Source organism: Euprymna scolopes, chromosome 7, assembly GCF_053919585.1.
Source record: "Euprymna scolopes isolate OS-2025 chromosome 7, ASM5391958v1, whole genome shotgun sequence".
In the NCBI taxonomy this organism is placed as follows: Eukaryota; Metazoa; Mollusca; class Cephalopoda; order Sepiida; family Sepiolidae; genus Euprymna; species Euprymna scolopes.
Window position 1 is genome coordinate 149,835,347 of NC_136488.1, and position 18,109 is coordinate 149,853,455.

Below are 18,109 nucleotides of genomic sequence, written 5' to 3' on the forward strand. Positions count from 1 at the left end.
TACGCGCGTGCGCGCGCGCACACACACACACACACGCACACACACACACACACACACACAAAACAATCTCTCACACGAGAAGGAACGTATAATTTTACTTTACTTCATTTATCCCTAATCCAACATGGCCGACAAACGCAAAAAAAAATAAATAAATAAAAATAATATAAGATTTATTTTAACGTCTCAGCTATTAACCTAATCCAATGAAAAAAAAAGTGTTTCTCTCTCTCCGTTTCCATTTCTCTTTGCATCTTTATCTCTCCCTCCCTTCCTCCCTCTCTCTCTCTCTCTATCTCTCTCTCACACACATACTCACACACACTCACACACACTATCTCTCTCTTTATATATATATATATATATATATATATGTGTGTGTGTGTGTGTGTGTGTGTGTGTGTGTGTGTGTGTGTTAGTTATGGGACGATTCCAATATTTTTCCCGATTCTGATACAATTACCGATTCCGATTGTTTATAAATCTCTAATTAATTAACTATAAGATTGTTAGTTTCCCTTATTTTCGTAAAAAACACATGTTAAATATGCAGATCAATGATGATCAATCGGTTTTCGCTTTACTGGTATTTTAAAATCAATAAAAATGTACTATGTCATCATTATTACCAGCAATGAAAGATTTTACTTAAAACAAAATCAAATAAAAAAAGACAATTAAAAGAATCGTTTTTGGTATCGGAAAAATAGGCTTCATTTTTTCCGATTCCAAAACACATGTGACGCTTTTATTTGGATTATTTATTATTCTGTTCTACTCATCCTCAATGTCATTCGCACAGCGTTTTTATTGATTTAACCTCCGACCTTCTTCGGGTGTGTCGTCGAAGTCAAAGATCTTGCTCTAAAACTCTGGAATAAGCATGGGATTTCGAACGAAAACCTTTACGAGAGTGGCAGGCTCTCGTCCCGTAAGCCATGGCTGGATAAATGATTTAAGTGAAGCGCTTTTTTTTATTATTCATTACTTAGGATTTCTATCCGAGTTCGACTGAAAAATTCCTGGGTTCGACAAGATACACCTGAAGAAGGTCGGAGGTTACATCAACCGAAACGTTGTGAAAATAATACTCAAGATGAGAACAGTAGTCCGAATAATTCAAATAATAGGAGTTTTTAATTGCGAAGTGATACACAATATACCATTAGTGTATTAAGCGATGCTCTTTGTGTAAACAAATCGAGCTTAGGCATTTGGACGATGCCAAAACATCGTTAATTCACTACCCGCACAGCAGCTGCCGATTAGCATAATGGTTCAAAGCCTTGAATGTCGTACGGGCGGTCCGGTTTCGATATATATATATATATATATATATATATATATATATATATATATATATATATATATATATATATATATATATATATATAGATATATAGTCATCATTATCATACTCCCCGGCATTGCCCGGTCGTACAATACGCTTAAATATGATATTTTGATTAATGCAGATTTCGTATTTATTATATTGAACCAAATATATAGCAATGATTTAAAAGTTTTTAAAAAAATAACTCGTGCGCCACGACCGAGAATCGAAACTAAAACGTTTAGTTTACGATTTGCTTTTTATTTTCACGTTAATGCCTGTTTTATGAAGACGTGTTTGTTGCAAAGCTAAAAGTTAAAACATGAACCAATAGCTATTACGTTACGCATGCATATTCGTAATGCCATCATTCGACCTCCACCCGGCAAATTTCATTTTTCAATTTTCACACTTTTGCACCGATTTTTCCCCGGCTAAATCTAAATATCAAATTTCGCATGGGTTCGAATATTCTATATATGAAGTGCCATGTCTGTAGACCAAAAATCGACGAAAAAGTTTGATAGGCATTTTTTTAAACAAATATATATGCGCATACATAAATATATATATAGAAAGAGTTTTGGGTTTACTATATATTTTTTTGTGTTTATCTTTAACCTTTTTAGGCAAACATTACGCAAGTATAAATCATGTAGAATACCTGCATGAATATAATTACACGTAATAGTTAACTAAAGTCGATCTTCCCATAAGAAAACCGAAAAAAAAAAAACGCATAGGGAATTAATAAAAATGAATGTTTAAAAGAATATGCAAATAAGCTAGATCTTTTGCAGATGAATACAATTTCTTGATCCATATATAACAAAGTTGTATTTTCTTTTTAATAAATAGAAAAAAGGCTTTTTAATATGAATATCAATACAAACACACACAGAAGCGAATTTATTGGAGTATATATATATATATATATATATATATATATATATATATGATGAAATAATGAAAATAGTATTTCGACAAAATGGAGAAATAAAAAGGAACAAATCGTGTTATGTGTTCATCACCGTTTCATCTTTATTTCAGAGGACGTCTCGAAATAAAGACGAAACGTTGATGAACACACAACACGGTTTGTTCATTTTTATTTCTCTCTCTCTCTCTCTCTCTCTCTCTCTCTCTCTCTCTCTCTCTCTTGGTCCTGGATATGACCTTAAATTATATCCTGTGGTGAGGTCCCAGCTTGCGGGCTTTGGGGAATGTGAAGCCACTCTTTAATTGCCATTGCTCCCTCGTCCACTCTGACCCGGAGTGGTAGTACCTGTTAGGGTCCCAACTATGGGTTAAATAGAAACCGACTTGAAAACAAAAAATATATTCTATTAAAAAATCTTTCTTCAAAATCTTTGGATTCGGCATTAAATAACGTGAAAAGGGTTGATATGCTGATATGCCGTAAAACAAAAACAACCAACCAATCTCTCTATCTCTATCTTTCTCTCTCTCTCCCTCTCTCCCTCTCTGTCTCTCTCTCTCTCACTATATATATATATATATATATATATATATATATATATATATATAGCATTTAGCGGAACAAGAGCTTTTTAGCATTCACTTTGGACGCACACATAAGTACGTTTCTGACTGCATTGAATCGATGTTGATTTCAGGCTGATTTGCAAGTAAATATTATCGGAAATCTCTGATTACGTTTAAAAAAAATGTTTAGCTGACATCTCAAGCGCAATAATACTGACACAGCACACATCTCAAGTGCGCATTTATTGATCCGCGTTGTTTGGTTCAACTCAAATACCAACACGAAATTAAAATGGTTCTATCTTTTTAAAAAGTACCTTCAATAAGTTCCCATATTTTTTATTTACTGCGGGCATTTTAAATTGTCGTAGACACTTGAAAATTTAGTATGTTTTTTGCTATACAAATCATGAATAGACTGACTAATTTTTATGATTTCAGGTTCAAATGAACAGCCATAACAGGAATTTGAATACACGTTGCTAAAGCCTGATTGTCACAGCTAAGAATTTCAAAAAATGCAATCTGGATGTGAGGACACTTTAGAAGAACGATATGCGATAAAATTATGTTTTAAACTTGGAGAAAAATGGCACAGAAACGTATGGAATGTTTCAGACTACTTTTGGATCATCTTGCATGAATCGAGCATCAGTTTTCGAGTGGCATAAGAGATTTGAGGAAGACAGGGAGTGTTAGTGCTGATAAGAGGTGTGAGAAGAATGAGAAAGTTAGAACACCAGAGTTGATTGGCCAAATAAAGAATTTCATGGCTAAGGACCATCGTGTGTCTATGGAGACAATAAGTGCACAGTTTGATGTCAGTGTGGGAACTGTACACACAATTATTCGTGAAGAACGGATTTGCGTGAAGTTTGTCCCAATGCACCAGCCCACAATTCCATCCTTGTCACAGACTATTTCACCAAGATGGGCATCAAGACAATTCCTCACCCTTCCTATAGTCCAGACTGGCTCTCTGTGACTTTTGGTTATGCCCTAAGCTCAAAGAAAACCTTAGAGGCTGTCGTTATGTGACAGTTTAGGAGATGAAAGAAGTTGGAACGGTACAACAAGTGCATTGCAGCCGGAGGAGATTACTTCAAAGAGGACTAGAGTTTCATGCGTGTACTATCAAGAAAAGTGCCCATACGAAAAAAAGTCTGGAAACTTATTGAAGGAACCCTGTATCTGCAATTCTTCTACTTTTAAGATAATTGACCTTACAGTCGCGAAACTATAACTTGTTCATGAAATGATAAAGAAATATTATTATATCTCAATTGTAAAAAATATGCTCATAACTAGTAAGATTGATAGGGGTAATGTCAAGGTTTGGTCCCCAGTAGCAGCTATGACCTCATATACGAAAGTAGATATTTGAACCCTAATATATTTGAACCGTATGATATTTGAACCATATAACATTTGAACCATATGACATTTGAACATCTTCTATAATATAAATCTCACCTGTCTGTTTAAATGTATGTATGTATGTATGTATGTATGTATGTATGTATGTATGTATGCATGTGTGCCTTGCGAAAACGTCCGACAGAGGCGACGGATTTTCACGAGATCGGTATCATTTTGAAGCTCTACCCTTCGGAAAACAAATATCGAAAAATTGGCCAAAATATTAATTCCTTCGCTCTCAACTCTGCACATTTCTACAGGGAGGGGTCGCTTTTTTCGCCGATATTTTCGAAATTCATCGCATCTTTTCGATGAACAGACAAGGTCACTATATATATATATATATATATATATATATATATATATATATATATATATATATATATATATATAAATGCATCTTTGTATGTGTTTTAGTTCGTTCCTTATAAACTCCAAAACGGCTGAAGAGATTTTCTTTAAAATTTAGATAAATTTAATGTATACGGCTGCTGGTGATCTTAGTTTATTTTTGTCTCAGAATACCCCCCGATAATTACCGATAATCGATAATCGAAACCGTTATTTTAATTCATCTATTATCGGTGAAGCTATTTTCCATGTCGTCGCTTAGCAACAATGACAGATCAACGGGCCGTGAAAATTCTACTGTGAGTAAGTTGATAGCGTGTGTTCTTGTTTTTTTTTTTTTGTTTTTTTTACGTGGTGTGGTCAGTAGGTTCAAACCCCGCATGTAAATTTCTTTATTTTTTTTTTTCGTTAACCGGAAAGAAATTTATATAAAATAATTCATTTTATAAAAGAAACAGTAGGTTCTCTAGAGTGCAATGTAGAATAACAGATATTTTGGACTAAGTTACTGCATGGAGGCATGTGAAGCTTCCTCCCAGGTGATTTCACGGATTTCGATAACAATGAAAATATAGGAGTGTGAAATATTCGTTGATCATTATTCAATCCCGGGAAACAACGGGTTTCCCTTCTAGTATATATATATATATATATATATATATATATATATATATATATATATATATGCGCAATCAAATACACATTAGCCTTTATTATAAAGCGGAAGATGCTAGTATGGTAGACACTTTATATTGAAAAGTTTAACTAGATTTCCTGCCTGGATAAAAAATTAAAACTAGACCTCATTCAGCCTACCTAAAATTGTAAACCAGACCACCAGACGGGCTAAAATTTAAACGGATCTACCAGCTCCGAATAGAACCACAGGAAGTTTAACTTTTCTTGTTCTGCGACAGTGAGTCAGCAACGGCAACGAGCAGGTATTTGAAATCTACATACCTTGTTCAAGATTCCTTTGAAATGCGAAACGGCAATATAATGAATGATGCTCCTATTTATTTATGATATGGACAAAGCAGAGATAAAGAGATGGAACGAGATTTTTTTTTCTTTTACTCAAAGCATATCGCCACTTGGATGTAAGGGGTTACTATTTGGGACCATGCCTAGGAAAGATTAACAAGATGTTGGTTTACGTTACATTTAAACTTCCGAATATCAGTACAGTCGGGAAAGCAGGTAGCAGGGAGGGAATTCCAAAGTCTAGCTGTTTGAGGAAAGAAACTATTAGAGTAGAAAGCTTCCGACATTTACAGACCTCAACAATGAATGCGTGAGATTTTGTTGCTAAGCGTGTTGATCAGGGATATGTATGTAGAGGGGGCACAAGTACAACGAGTTCATCAGAGCACATTCCATGAAAATATTTGTAAAACAGGCAATGAGATGCAAAATTGCGGTGATGGGACAGCGGTTGGAATTTAGTTGACAAAGTGGAACCTATTAGATTGAAAATTCTTTTTTGGACCCTATCCAAGAGGTAAAGGCTACTGGTAAATGTATCAGCCCAGATGTGGAAACAAATCTCCATGCGAATTGTAGCCTAGTAGAGATACAGGATACTATCAGGTGTGAGTAGTTTTCTAGCACGATAGAGGGAACCCACTTTCTTTGCAGTAGCCTTCGCAATGTCCTCAATGTGTTTGTCCAGTTCCTATTGCCGATCAGAGATTGATAGAATGATAGATATATAGATAGATAGCACTGACATGCAGAAGTTCATAAGTAATATGAACAGACGTATCGCTGCCCAACTCTCTACATACTATCTCTGTAAATCTGGTTTCAAATAGTAACCCTTACGACTTAGCGACACTGTGCCTTGTTTGGTGGCGAAAAAAAAAAAGAGAATAAGATAAGTAGAGGGCGTTGGGGTTAAATACGTATGAATTATACGACATTTTGGACAAAATCGCTTTTGTTGTTGGCACTAGTTTCTCCGATAATTTCATATATTTATAAGAGGGGGCCACGTGAAGGTTGCCAATTAATTTCAAGGTTATGAGTTGTTGTTTTTGTTAAGTATAAAACGATGTTATTTTTTATATTTAGTATTTTTTTATATTTCAAGCGTTCCTCCGCTCTTGATCACAAAAAGCGAAATAAATAAATAAAAAAATTATATATACACAAACATATATATATATATATATATATATATATATATATATATATATATATACATACATCAAAGGTCAGTGCATTTATTGAAATAGTTGTACTGTATAAGTTATAAATCATTTATGCCGATGACTCTAGATAATAGATGATTATATCTGTGGCGTGTATTAATTTATAGGCTAAAACTCGAAAAAAATAACAGATGTATCGAACTGTCTGCGAGATAGCCAATTTACTTTTTTTATTATGGTTTTCTGCATATTTTGAGCTGATGAGTACCTCTACCGGTATTATATATATATATATATATATATATATATATATATATATATATATATATATATATATGTAAATCAATATATATATATATTAAGTATTATCAGAAAACTTTACTGTAGTTTCGTTGTTATCCAGTTCGATTGGGTGTGTATCATGTTGATTTCTGATATTATTCATTCTAATGAAACGTGTATAATATCGTTAAACAACACTATTTACGGTTTTAATGAATTAAGCAACCATGAAACTGCAGTAACATACTGAGATATATCGCATTAACTATTTATTGTTGCTACGATATTCTTTATGAAACAACTCTTTTCTGTGAACAAGCAGCGTTCCAAAAGTAACGCCTCCTATTTTTTTATTTCGATTGAATGGATCAAAAGTTATTGCAAATTGCATTGTTATGATGACTGAACGTATGCATTAATGAAATGAAAGTCTCACTTCTTTGTTGCAGATATTGACGGTGTGAGGTTACAATAAAGCAATTCCTGTCATGGCGTGCGTCATAAGAATCGTCATTTGAAATCTTGGCAAAAATGCATTGAGAATGCTGATGACTATGTAGAAAAATAAATTCTGAAGCAAAAAATGCCGCTCGTTTTTATGGTGCCACTCCCGTCTTCGTAACTCTTGAATTTTTTTAAGTTAAAACAATTGCTGGCTCTATTCGGTTTGATTTTAGAATTCTTGTCTGATCGACGATGTTCACTTTTATGCTTCTTTTTTTTTTTTTTTAATTTTCTTATTTTGAAGATTGTAACGTTGGGTATGGGGCAGCCAAACCAGATGCCATCCTTACCCTGCTTTTTATTGAAACCAATCGAGAGATCTTTTTAGTATCCTCGTTGTTCCCTTAAGTGCAATTATCTGGATCTCTTTTGCACTTGGTCCACCAGGAATATTAATCAGGTAGGACTTCAGGTTCTTATTCATAAACCCTGCGGCACCTAAAATAACTGGTATGATTGATATCTCCCTAAGATTCCAGTTTCTTTTCATATCATACATGAGACCTTGATATTTTGTCTATTTCTCCCTTTCAGCTCTGTTCAGACCTCCATCATTAGGGACACTTACTTCAACCAATGACGTATTCCATATAAGTATGTTAGGTTTGACAGCAGGATTTTTTGGCTGTAGGGATTACATGGTTGTAATGTATGGCATATAAGTCATTTCCAACTATTCTTTCAGGTTAATGTTCCCAGAATTTGCTGCTACATTGGATGTTTAATTTTTTAAAGATGGTCCAGTGGATGTACTTACTTAATCATGTTTCACTGTGTAGTAGCCATCCCCTAAAAGAACCTTGCAACTTGATACTAGATGACTCACACTTTCCAATTCCGTGTGGCAGAAAGTGTGTGCGTTTGTGTGTTTGCGATCGTATGTGTGTGTTTGTGTGTGCATGAAAGACAAGGAGAGAAAAAATGGGAGAACTATAGATATTGTGTACGTATAGTTGTTAATTTATAATACATATTTCAAAGAATATGAGACGACATTTCGAAGGAGCTGTGTCGTTCGATCTCGTTACTTTGCTCTGATCTTGAAGGCATTTATCATACGACATAAGGCAGCTGTTTTTTTTTTTGTTTTTTTTTTAGTATTCAGAAATTAAACGTCTTTGTAAAATATGCCTATCACGTGAATCTTAAGAAACGGACCCAGGAAATATAACGGAGCAGGATCGAGATCTCGACACAAAAAACATAAATAAAGACCGTTTTTCTTAGAAGATTCTTTGAGAGGTCAGCTGAAGAGAACAGTCTTTTCTTTTGATCTGTTGACGGCGTGTCTGTGGTCAATCAAAATTCGCCGGTCAACAATCGTTGAGGAGACCACGAAAGACTAGAAACAGAGAGATAGAGCAGGAAAATAGAAGTAAGAGAGAGAGAGAGAAAGAGAGAGAGAAAGAAAGAAAGAAAGAAAGAGAGAGAGAGAGAGAGGTGGGGAAGGGGAAAGGAGAAAGAGAGGGGCGAGGGAGGCCGGAAGCTTTGAAAATGTTCAGCTCAAAGCGATCAGAATCAAGACAGAGTCAGGATCAAAAGTGTCGAGAGATATCAGAAGAGAAGGGACGCAAACTACAATTACATGAGAATGCGTCCCTGAAAAGAGATCGTATAAGGACAAAAAGGTTAAAAGTTGATACTCATGGGACGAAACTGAAAGGATGAGGAGAAAGAAGTAGAGAATGTGAAAGAAGAAGAATGTAAGGAGTGAAAAGAGGATGGCAGAATTGGACTGAAGGAATCACATCATCCATAGATGTTTTACTGAAAACAGAGTCCGATAAGGTGGTGGTGGTGGTGGTGGTGGTGGTAGTGGTGGGAGTGCGTATTTAAAATGGATGGATTAAATAACTGATGAAAAAGGTAATAAAAACAAGAAAAATTAGAAAGAAAGAAGAAAAGAAAGAAAGTAAGGGCAGAAATAGAAATTGAAATAAACGAAATAAATAAATAATAACAAAAGAAAAATAACACGAACGCAAGAAAAAGAGAAAAACAAAAGGTTGAAAATAAAGGAATAAAAAAAAACATTAGATAATTCGCAAAGTAAGAAAAAGAAAAAAAGGAATAGACAAGAAAGAAAACAAAAAGAAAAATGAATAAAGAACTTGAAATAAATGAAACAAAATAAATAAACAATAATACAGATAGAAAAAGGAAGAAAGAAACACAAGACAAAAAGAACGAAAGAAAAAAGATATTAGAAAAGAAACAATGAAAATGATGGATAACCGGAAAATAATGATATGAAAGGAAAATAAAGAAAACGAAGGAAACAAAAATAGATAAATTATGCAGGGAAATAAAGAAAGAAAAACTGACAATACATAGACAAAGAAATAAAGAAAACATGGAGGATGATTTTTTTATTTATTTATTTTTTTTTTATTCAATTTTCACCCCAAACAAGGCACAGTGCCACTTTGAAGCAGGGGGCTACTATTAGGGACTTAATTAGCGGGTTCATTATGAAGGGAGATGAGTAGAAAGATGTTTGTTAACATTACACTTGAACTTCTGCATATCATTGCAGTTGGCAAAGCAGAATCCCGGAAGGGAGTTCCAAAGACCCGCAGTTCTGGGGAAGAAACTATTGGAGTAAAAGGCTTTCTTGCACCTAGGGATCTCTACTGTAAAGGGATGAGACTTAGTAGCTTGTCGGGTTTGTCGGTGGTAGTTACGTCGGGGAGGTACAAGTGTTTGCAGTTCGTCAGAGCATTCACCATTAAAGTATTTGTAGAACAGGCAGAGGGATGCAACATCTCGTCGATGGGACAGAGGTTGAAGCCTAGATGACAGTTCAGGACCTATCAGTTTGGCGACTCTTTTTTGACAAAGAACGAATGTAACAATAAAAGAAAAAGAAAAGGAAGTATATAGAAATGGATGAATAATAGCCAAAAATCAGGTAACGATAAAAAAGAGTGAAAATAGAGGATAGTTAGTAATAAAAATAAAAAAGAAAGAAAAGCGAAGAAAAGTGTAGAAATTTGAAGAAAAACATTAAATGTAAATTAAAAAGATAGAAAGGCTAAAATAAAAGGAAGGAATCACGAAAATAAAGAAAACAAATACAACAAAAGAAAGAAAAAAGGGAAAATATCGAAAAGAAAAAGAAAACAAAAGACATAAAAAAAACATTGAAGACGAATAAATAAAAAAATAGAAAACAAAGAAAAACGAAAGAAGAAGAAAAAAGAAAAAAGAAAAGCGCATCAAAAAAAAAATAGGAAGAAAAACATGGAAAAGGAAACAAAATGGCGATTACAAATAAATAAGAAAATAATCGAAAGAAAAGAAAGAAAAATATTAAAGAGGGAAAAGAGAACGATAGGAAAAACGAACCCATTCCTTTTGCGCTTTCACAGGACGATCAACGAAGAGACAGATGACCGACAATTGGCTCAATTAACAGCGAACGCAGTTTTAATGAAGACTTGCTCAAATGAGTAGCGTCATCTTTTATATAAAGCAAAGTTGTGTGGTCGTCTCATTATGACCCGTTAAAACCCTCAAACTACTAAATTCGCACTAATTAACCTTACATATTCGCATTTGGTATCACCTCGAGCAGATTATATATAAAACACCCAAAAAAAAAACTAGAAGATTTATAAGCTTGTAATTTGTCAATTTGTGCATTTGGACATTAAAAACAATCAACGGATGTGGTTTTTCTTGATTCAAGAAAACAATACTTTTTCCATTCTTACAAATTCATACTCCTGTTCTAATCTTGAATATTATTCTAACAAGGTTTTGACCGATGAAACCTCCAGCCTTCTTCAATGTGTTCTGTCATACTCAGAAATATTTATGTCAAACTGGGGAATCTATACGGGATTTCGAATGGGACTGTTTATTAAATCTATGGGTTTGCTTTCTCTCGTTTCGTCAGCCATAACTGAATAGAAGTTTGAAGTAATTCACAATTGTATTCTTACTATCGCCTTTACTAAGGATTGAACCTTGAACCTCCATCGACCGACACGTTGCGGGAATAACATCCAATATGAGAAGAGCTGTCCGAATAATTTAAGCAACAAAATACAACTTGATTATTATTTATTAAATTATGTAAAAGTTCTGTAAAAAGGCGAAATATGTTTGCATTTCATTTGAAAATATTATCTATACGAAATAATAAAGGAGTTAAAACGAATTTGAATACATTGTCCGCCATCTTGTAAAGAAATATTAGTTTGATAAGAAAATAATGTCGGTATTTGATCTCTTTTGTAACTTATTTCGTAACCTGCTGATATTGGACGGTAATTTTTCTCTGTGAGAGAGATTAGAACATGCGGAATAAGAGAGGGTGTGTCGCGATTTTGTGTTAAAGAGTGTCGATGTGTGGGGGGAGTCTATTAGAAAATATTTCTGTTTCGGTTTAAATCTTTCTTTAATCTCGATTGATTGCAAAAGATTAGAGAGGGCCATAAAAGAGTTTCAAATCTAATAAGTCCCGCAGTATTCGGCCAAGTTCTAATCTCAGTCCAATCGCCGAAATGTCGCATACCTGTGCCAGGTTTATAATTACTTTACTTTAATGGAATGGCAATCGAGGTGTCACAAGTGCTTATAGCATTGCACCTTTTCAATGGAGAGGTTCCTAGATGACGGAAAAATTAGTCTAATAGTATTTTCCTTTTAGATTGTTAAACTTTTGAATTCCCTGCCCCCTGTTTCCTGCTGCCCTGACTGTACTAACATGCAGAAGTTTCAATAGATTGTGACCAACCATCTCGCTGCTCAACTCCCGACAACTCCTGTAAGAAATGATACCAAATTAGTCACTTATATGCCTTGTTTGGAGCGAAGAATATAAATAAAAATATAAATATTAATAAAAATTTAAAAAACAAAACAAAACAATTCCGATTAGCGCAGATGAAAAGAAGATCACTTCCTTTGAAGCCAGGGCCGAAGAAAGTACATTTCGTTTCTTTTGTCGAGTATATAAATGCATGCGCAGGATTGCATCCTTCGCGTTTCAAATTGCAGAATGTCCAACGGCATTTTGAATTCATGTCCCTCTTATACATTTATTTGATACGTTTTTTTTTCTAATTAAGATTTAAATAACATTTTCATTTTCGAATAAATATTTATCTTAAAATATTCTGCTTCTCCAGTGTTCACACTAATAATCTTATAAAATCATAGAATTACGTCAATGAAACTTATCTGAGAACACTCCCAGACTCATAAAGTACATTTGTATGAAATTTTATAAAACTCGACTGAGTCATTTCGGACACGCGCGCGCGCACCCCCCACACACACAATAGAAGTGCGGTTTATACATAAGTAAAGATTACCACCTAATGCAAGTGATTTTTCAATTAACAAGTATTTTCGTCGAACAGGATTTTTATTAGGTCGTAAAAACTTATACGTATTAAAAATACACTCACACAACAGTTAAGACGCCGATTTGCGTGCGTTTAGTTTAAATATCAATTTTGATTCTATTTTTGTTGGCGTACATACGAGGTCGGGAATTTGGTGTCACTTAATATGTATTTGATGTTACCTATGTCCAGGTACACAGGTAAAGTCACAAGAAATTGGGAAGTCAAATTATTTTCAGCTGGAATAATTATATTAATTGATTTCGAAATAATTTACTGCCTGGTTACTTTCGGCACTAATAAACAAGCAGGTCGAGCATTGTAAAAGCGGTGGGCAAGTGTTTATATAAATGGACATTTGATGAGGTTATTTACGGGGATCGATCTCAAGGGCCGGAGGTTAGCACTGCCGATTATCAAATAGGTGGTTATTGGTTCAATCTCTGGCTAGGGATGAATGCTAGCTTAGTAGCATTGATGAGATGTAATACAGCGAAAGTCTGTATCTGTATGACTGTCAAAACATCGTTAATTCGCGACTCACACAGCAGCCGCCGATTAGCGTAATGGTTAGGAGCCTTGACTGTCGTACAGGTTTCGATCCTGGCTTGAGTTAGTTGCCTGTCTAGCCGCACTGATGAGGTGTGAAACAGTTCTGTATATGGATAACTATATATATATATATATATATATATATATATATATATATATATATATATATATATATAGTCATCTACATACAGACTGTTCCGTTGTATCACAATTCATTAGTGCGGTTAGACTGGCACCTTTTCCTAGCTATGGATTAAATATACAACAGCCTACTTGATAATCAGAAATTCTAACCTCCGGACCATGAGATCACAAATGACTTCATCAAATGCCCATTTAAATAGACACTCGCCCATCGCTTTATATACATGTAAACGGGAATCTTTGAAAACATTTTTCCGTAATGCTGATTTAGAAAATGTTAAAAAACAAACAAATAATGCGATGAAATTTTATTAAATGATTGTATATATATATATATATATATATATATATATATATATATATATATATATATATAGAGAGAGAGAGAGAGAGAGAGAGAGGGAAGACACACATAAACACTCTCTCACACACACAGACATATATATATATATATATATATATATATATATATATATATATATATATATAAAGAGAGAGAAAGAGGGAGGCAAAACGAAAGAGAGAGATGGAGATAGGGATATATATATATAAATATATATATATATATATATATAGAGAGAGAGAGAGAGAGAGAGAGTGAGAGAGAGAGAGAGAGAGAGCGAGAGAAAGAAAATAGAGAGAGAGAGAGAGATATGTGTGTGTTTCAAAAGAAATGGTTGCAGTATTTTATAATAAGGAAAGCAAATAAACCAAGCAAATATATATATATATATATATATATATATATATATATATATATATATATATATATATATATTATGCCGATACCGTTTTCGATGTATTCTCTGCTTTTATGGAGGTGTAGTATATGTGTGTGTGCGTGTGCGTGAGTGCGTGTGTGTGTGTGTGCGTGTTGCAGACTTGTCCTTACAGCGCATTCCCAATTCAGCCACACCTTTGTAAGAATGCAAATAAATTCCCACGCCTGTAATGGTATAGTCTGCTGTGGCATTACCCCCTACTGACAACCGTCAATGGTTAGAGAATCGTGCTTTTCTTTATAATCTCCAAGCCTTTTTGCCAAAGCTGTGCAACGCTTGAGAGCTACACCAATCTTATGTTTTTACGTCGTCGTTCTGTTCCATTGAGAGCTAGGCTTGCTGGGAGACGTGTTGGGAGGGGGGGGGGGTTATTTTACTCCGGTCTTTGTTTAGTTCTTTAAGCATTACCAAATGAGAACGAGTCGAATTATCTTTCGATTCTCTTTATCATGATGTACTCTAATGTGACCCGTGCACGGACATTGCTCGGAAAAAATAGAAGGGCCCAATAAACTCATACTCCTAACTTCGAAACCCATATAAATACGGTTGCTTTTTTTCTTTTTTTCTTTTTTTTACTAGGCTATTAAAAATCAATTTATAATATAAAGACACTTAAAAGTCAAAAAACGGATAAGTCAATTTATAATATCAAGACCGTTAAAAGTCAATTTAAATCCATAGGCAGTTAAGGGTCAACTTAAATCAAAAGACAGTTCAGTCACTTTATAATATAAAAAGCACTAATAGTCAATTTACATTATAAAGACACCTAAATATAAATTACTCACAATGCTTTAATGAAATTACAACATTTTCCTCAGTATATAGCTTACGCCTCTAACTCTATAGACAATGGTGAAATTAATTGTATACAATTAATCATTCTATTATTTTTTAGTTATTAACTATTTCATCATCATCATCATCAGCAGCAGCAGCAGCAGCGATTCTGCCCTTTAATAGAGTTGGCGACCCAGGCTCTCCAATGCAGGCGGCTATCGATAGCCCGAAACAGCTCAACTTTTGACAATAATCCCGTCTAATCGATCAAGTTGTCCATCAAAGTGCGTCTTGCCTTTTCCAACCTGATATTGTACCAGTCAATACTAGATGTTTTACGTCTTTTAAAATGTTTCAATAGTGTTAATATCACAAGCGAATTAAATTTAATGACGATCAATTTGGATTTTCGGAAGAGGGGAGTCTATTTTTGTGCAGGTTTGCAAGATGTTTATTTATTTGTTCGACTAAAACCGGAAGTTTTTGTGCTTACAGTAAAGATGTTTTTATATAAGAAAATAAAAAAAGGATAGTAAAAAAATCTAATCAGACTTGTGCAGATGTTCCTGAGATATTGATATCCCACCCGGAAAGACAGACCAGCGCACAGAGTAACGCCATACCAAACATACTTGAAATTTAAGTAAGACCACGGATCGAAACGAATTAACATAGTTCATTATCTATCCTACAACCACTTATTTATGGAAACCAGTCTTTTATAGCTACAAGTGGCCCGAAAAATTCACAATTGTTGTCCATTTCTCCTAAACACTATCCCTGTTTAATAATACTCCCCACAATACTCGCTTCCCTTATTTTGTCTTTTAGTCCTCACATTCCATATCTGATGTTTTCGAACGAGAGGGAAGAATTGCTGTTTTCTAAGTGACAATCTATTGTGACAGAGCGCGTGCGGCGGCTATATGCAAATACCGAGCTGTGTGCGAAATGACGTCACGTAAGAAAAAAAGAAAAAGACTATAAAAAGGAGAGAGAGAGAGAGAGAGAGAGAGAGAGAGAGAGAGAGAGAGAGAGAGAGAGAGAGCACGTTAGAGACCTAGGTAAGCCCCGTGTTTTAACAAGCTTCTGGGTTTGACCTTTACTCCTGATCTTAAATGGAACACGTACATCAAGTCTGTTGCCAAGGTCGCTGGAAAGATGGTGGGATCCTTCTACCGCTCCAGAAGATATCTCACTACTCATGCAATTCTCTATCTATATAAAAGCCAAGTACGTCCAAGGATGGAATACTGTTGCCATATCTGGGCAGGAGCTGCTAAAAACATCCTATCCTGCCTTGACAGAGTACAAAATAGACTTCGTGGCTTAGTGGGAGATGCCCTTTTCTCTACCCTGCAACCTCTCCTCCACAGAAGAGACGTTGCGAGCCTATCTTTGTTTTATCGTTATTTCCATGGCAGGTGCTCGTCTGAACTCCAATCTCTGGTCCCCCCTCGCCAATCTTTCACGAAAAACACCCGTCTAGCCGAATCCACTGTGAAAAATTTCCCCCACTCTTTATCTGTGCCTAAATCAAAACATGGATTCCATGAACAAAGCTTCTTTCTTAGAACTGCACGCCTGTGGAACTCTGTTCCGTCTGCCTGCTTCCCACCGGACTACAACTTGGATGTGTTCAAATCCAATGTTAACAAGTTCCTAATGAACCGCCCCCTTAAGTAAACACTTCATCAAATCTCCACACTAACGTAATGTACTTGCAATAACCTTTATCCCTGAGTGGCTTCCGGGCCTTGATAAGTGGTGATCATTGTGTAAAAAAAAAGGTGACGTCACAGCTGTCACGAGAAGTCACATGTGGCGGAGAATGAGGAAATAGATGTCGTTGTTACAAAAAAGAAAGGAGTCGAGTTATTACTTGTTCCATGTTCCTTACAATATACTCTGCTGCAACGTTTAATGTCGTGAAAGCCGTCGTTCAGTCTCGAAAGACAATTGATACCGCCTGTAAGGGTAACTGCACATGAATTTATGAGGCAAGAGTTTCGCCATAACCAGCCACACCTATCCAGTGGCAAGGAGAGATCCAGGACGACTGGAAACAATACCGAGATAATCGGAGAGCACATACAGCACCTGGTATTCCTAAATGGTCACCCATTTTAGTACTTATCAAGCTCAATGTTGCTTAACTTCGGTGATCTGACGGGAACCGGTGTGTCAACGTGATTATGCCGTACTGTTGTCGTGCACGCATACAAACAAACGTACAGGAGTTTATATAAGTGAATTTAAACAATTGACGTTAAGATGAGATGTCCGTAAATGTGGCATATTGAAAAGCAAAATAAGTAAAAACAGTGACTGTCGAGACCAGTAGCAGAGAAAAGAACGAAGAGGAAAATAATGAGAAAACGCTACACGGAGGAGTTTTTTTTTTTAATGGAAGTTATGTACGCGCAACAATTTCCTTTCGAAAAGTGGTTGAGCTATATAAAAACATTTCAAGATCGGACAAATAAAAAAAAATGCAAAAATATTATCAAATATATTGCTGAAAGTAGATAGTTGAAAATGGGCGCAAGACTGAACCAGAAATGCTCGACTGGGCTCTCTTGTTGTTCTTAGTTATATAAAAAAAAAAACATTCGCAGCAAGAACTCGTCTTTCTACCATCACTGAAAATTACTTTCCTTTCTCTCCTCTCTGAGCATAAAACCGAAAGGAGTTTCTTTTCAAAACTTTTTCATGTTTGGAACACATTACCAAGATACTGCTTCCCTGATGACTATGACATGGCTGTCTGCGTGTACTTGTTGAACTGTCTTCTTAAATAATTAAATTTTGATTATATAACTCATTGTTTTCAAGCATCTCATATTTCCCCCATCAACTGACAATGACATTAACACTTATCCTCGAGTGGGTTTTGGCCTTGCTAAGTGGGTATAAACTGATCATATAAATAAATCAAATCTC

General features: G+C 35.0%; 1 protein-coding gene and 1 pseudogene across 1 annotated transcript in view; both read right to left on the bottom strand.

The window, feature by feature from the left end:
• LOC145280055 (protein decapentaplegic-like) overlaps positions 1-18,109 on the bottom strand; it is a 285,754-nt gene that overhangs the window by 243,792 nt on the left and 23,853 nt on the right. The gene's annotated exons all lie outside the window — the stretch shown is intronic.
• Positions 17,255-17,372, bottom strand: LOC145280475 (5S ribosomal RNA; annotated as a pseudogene).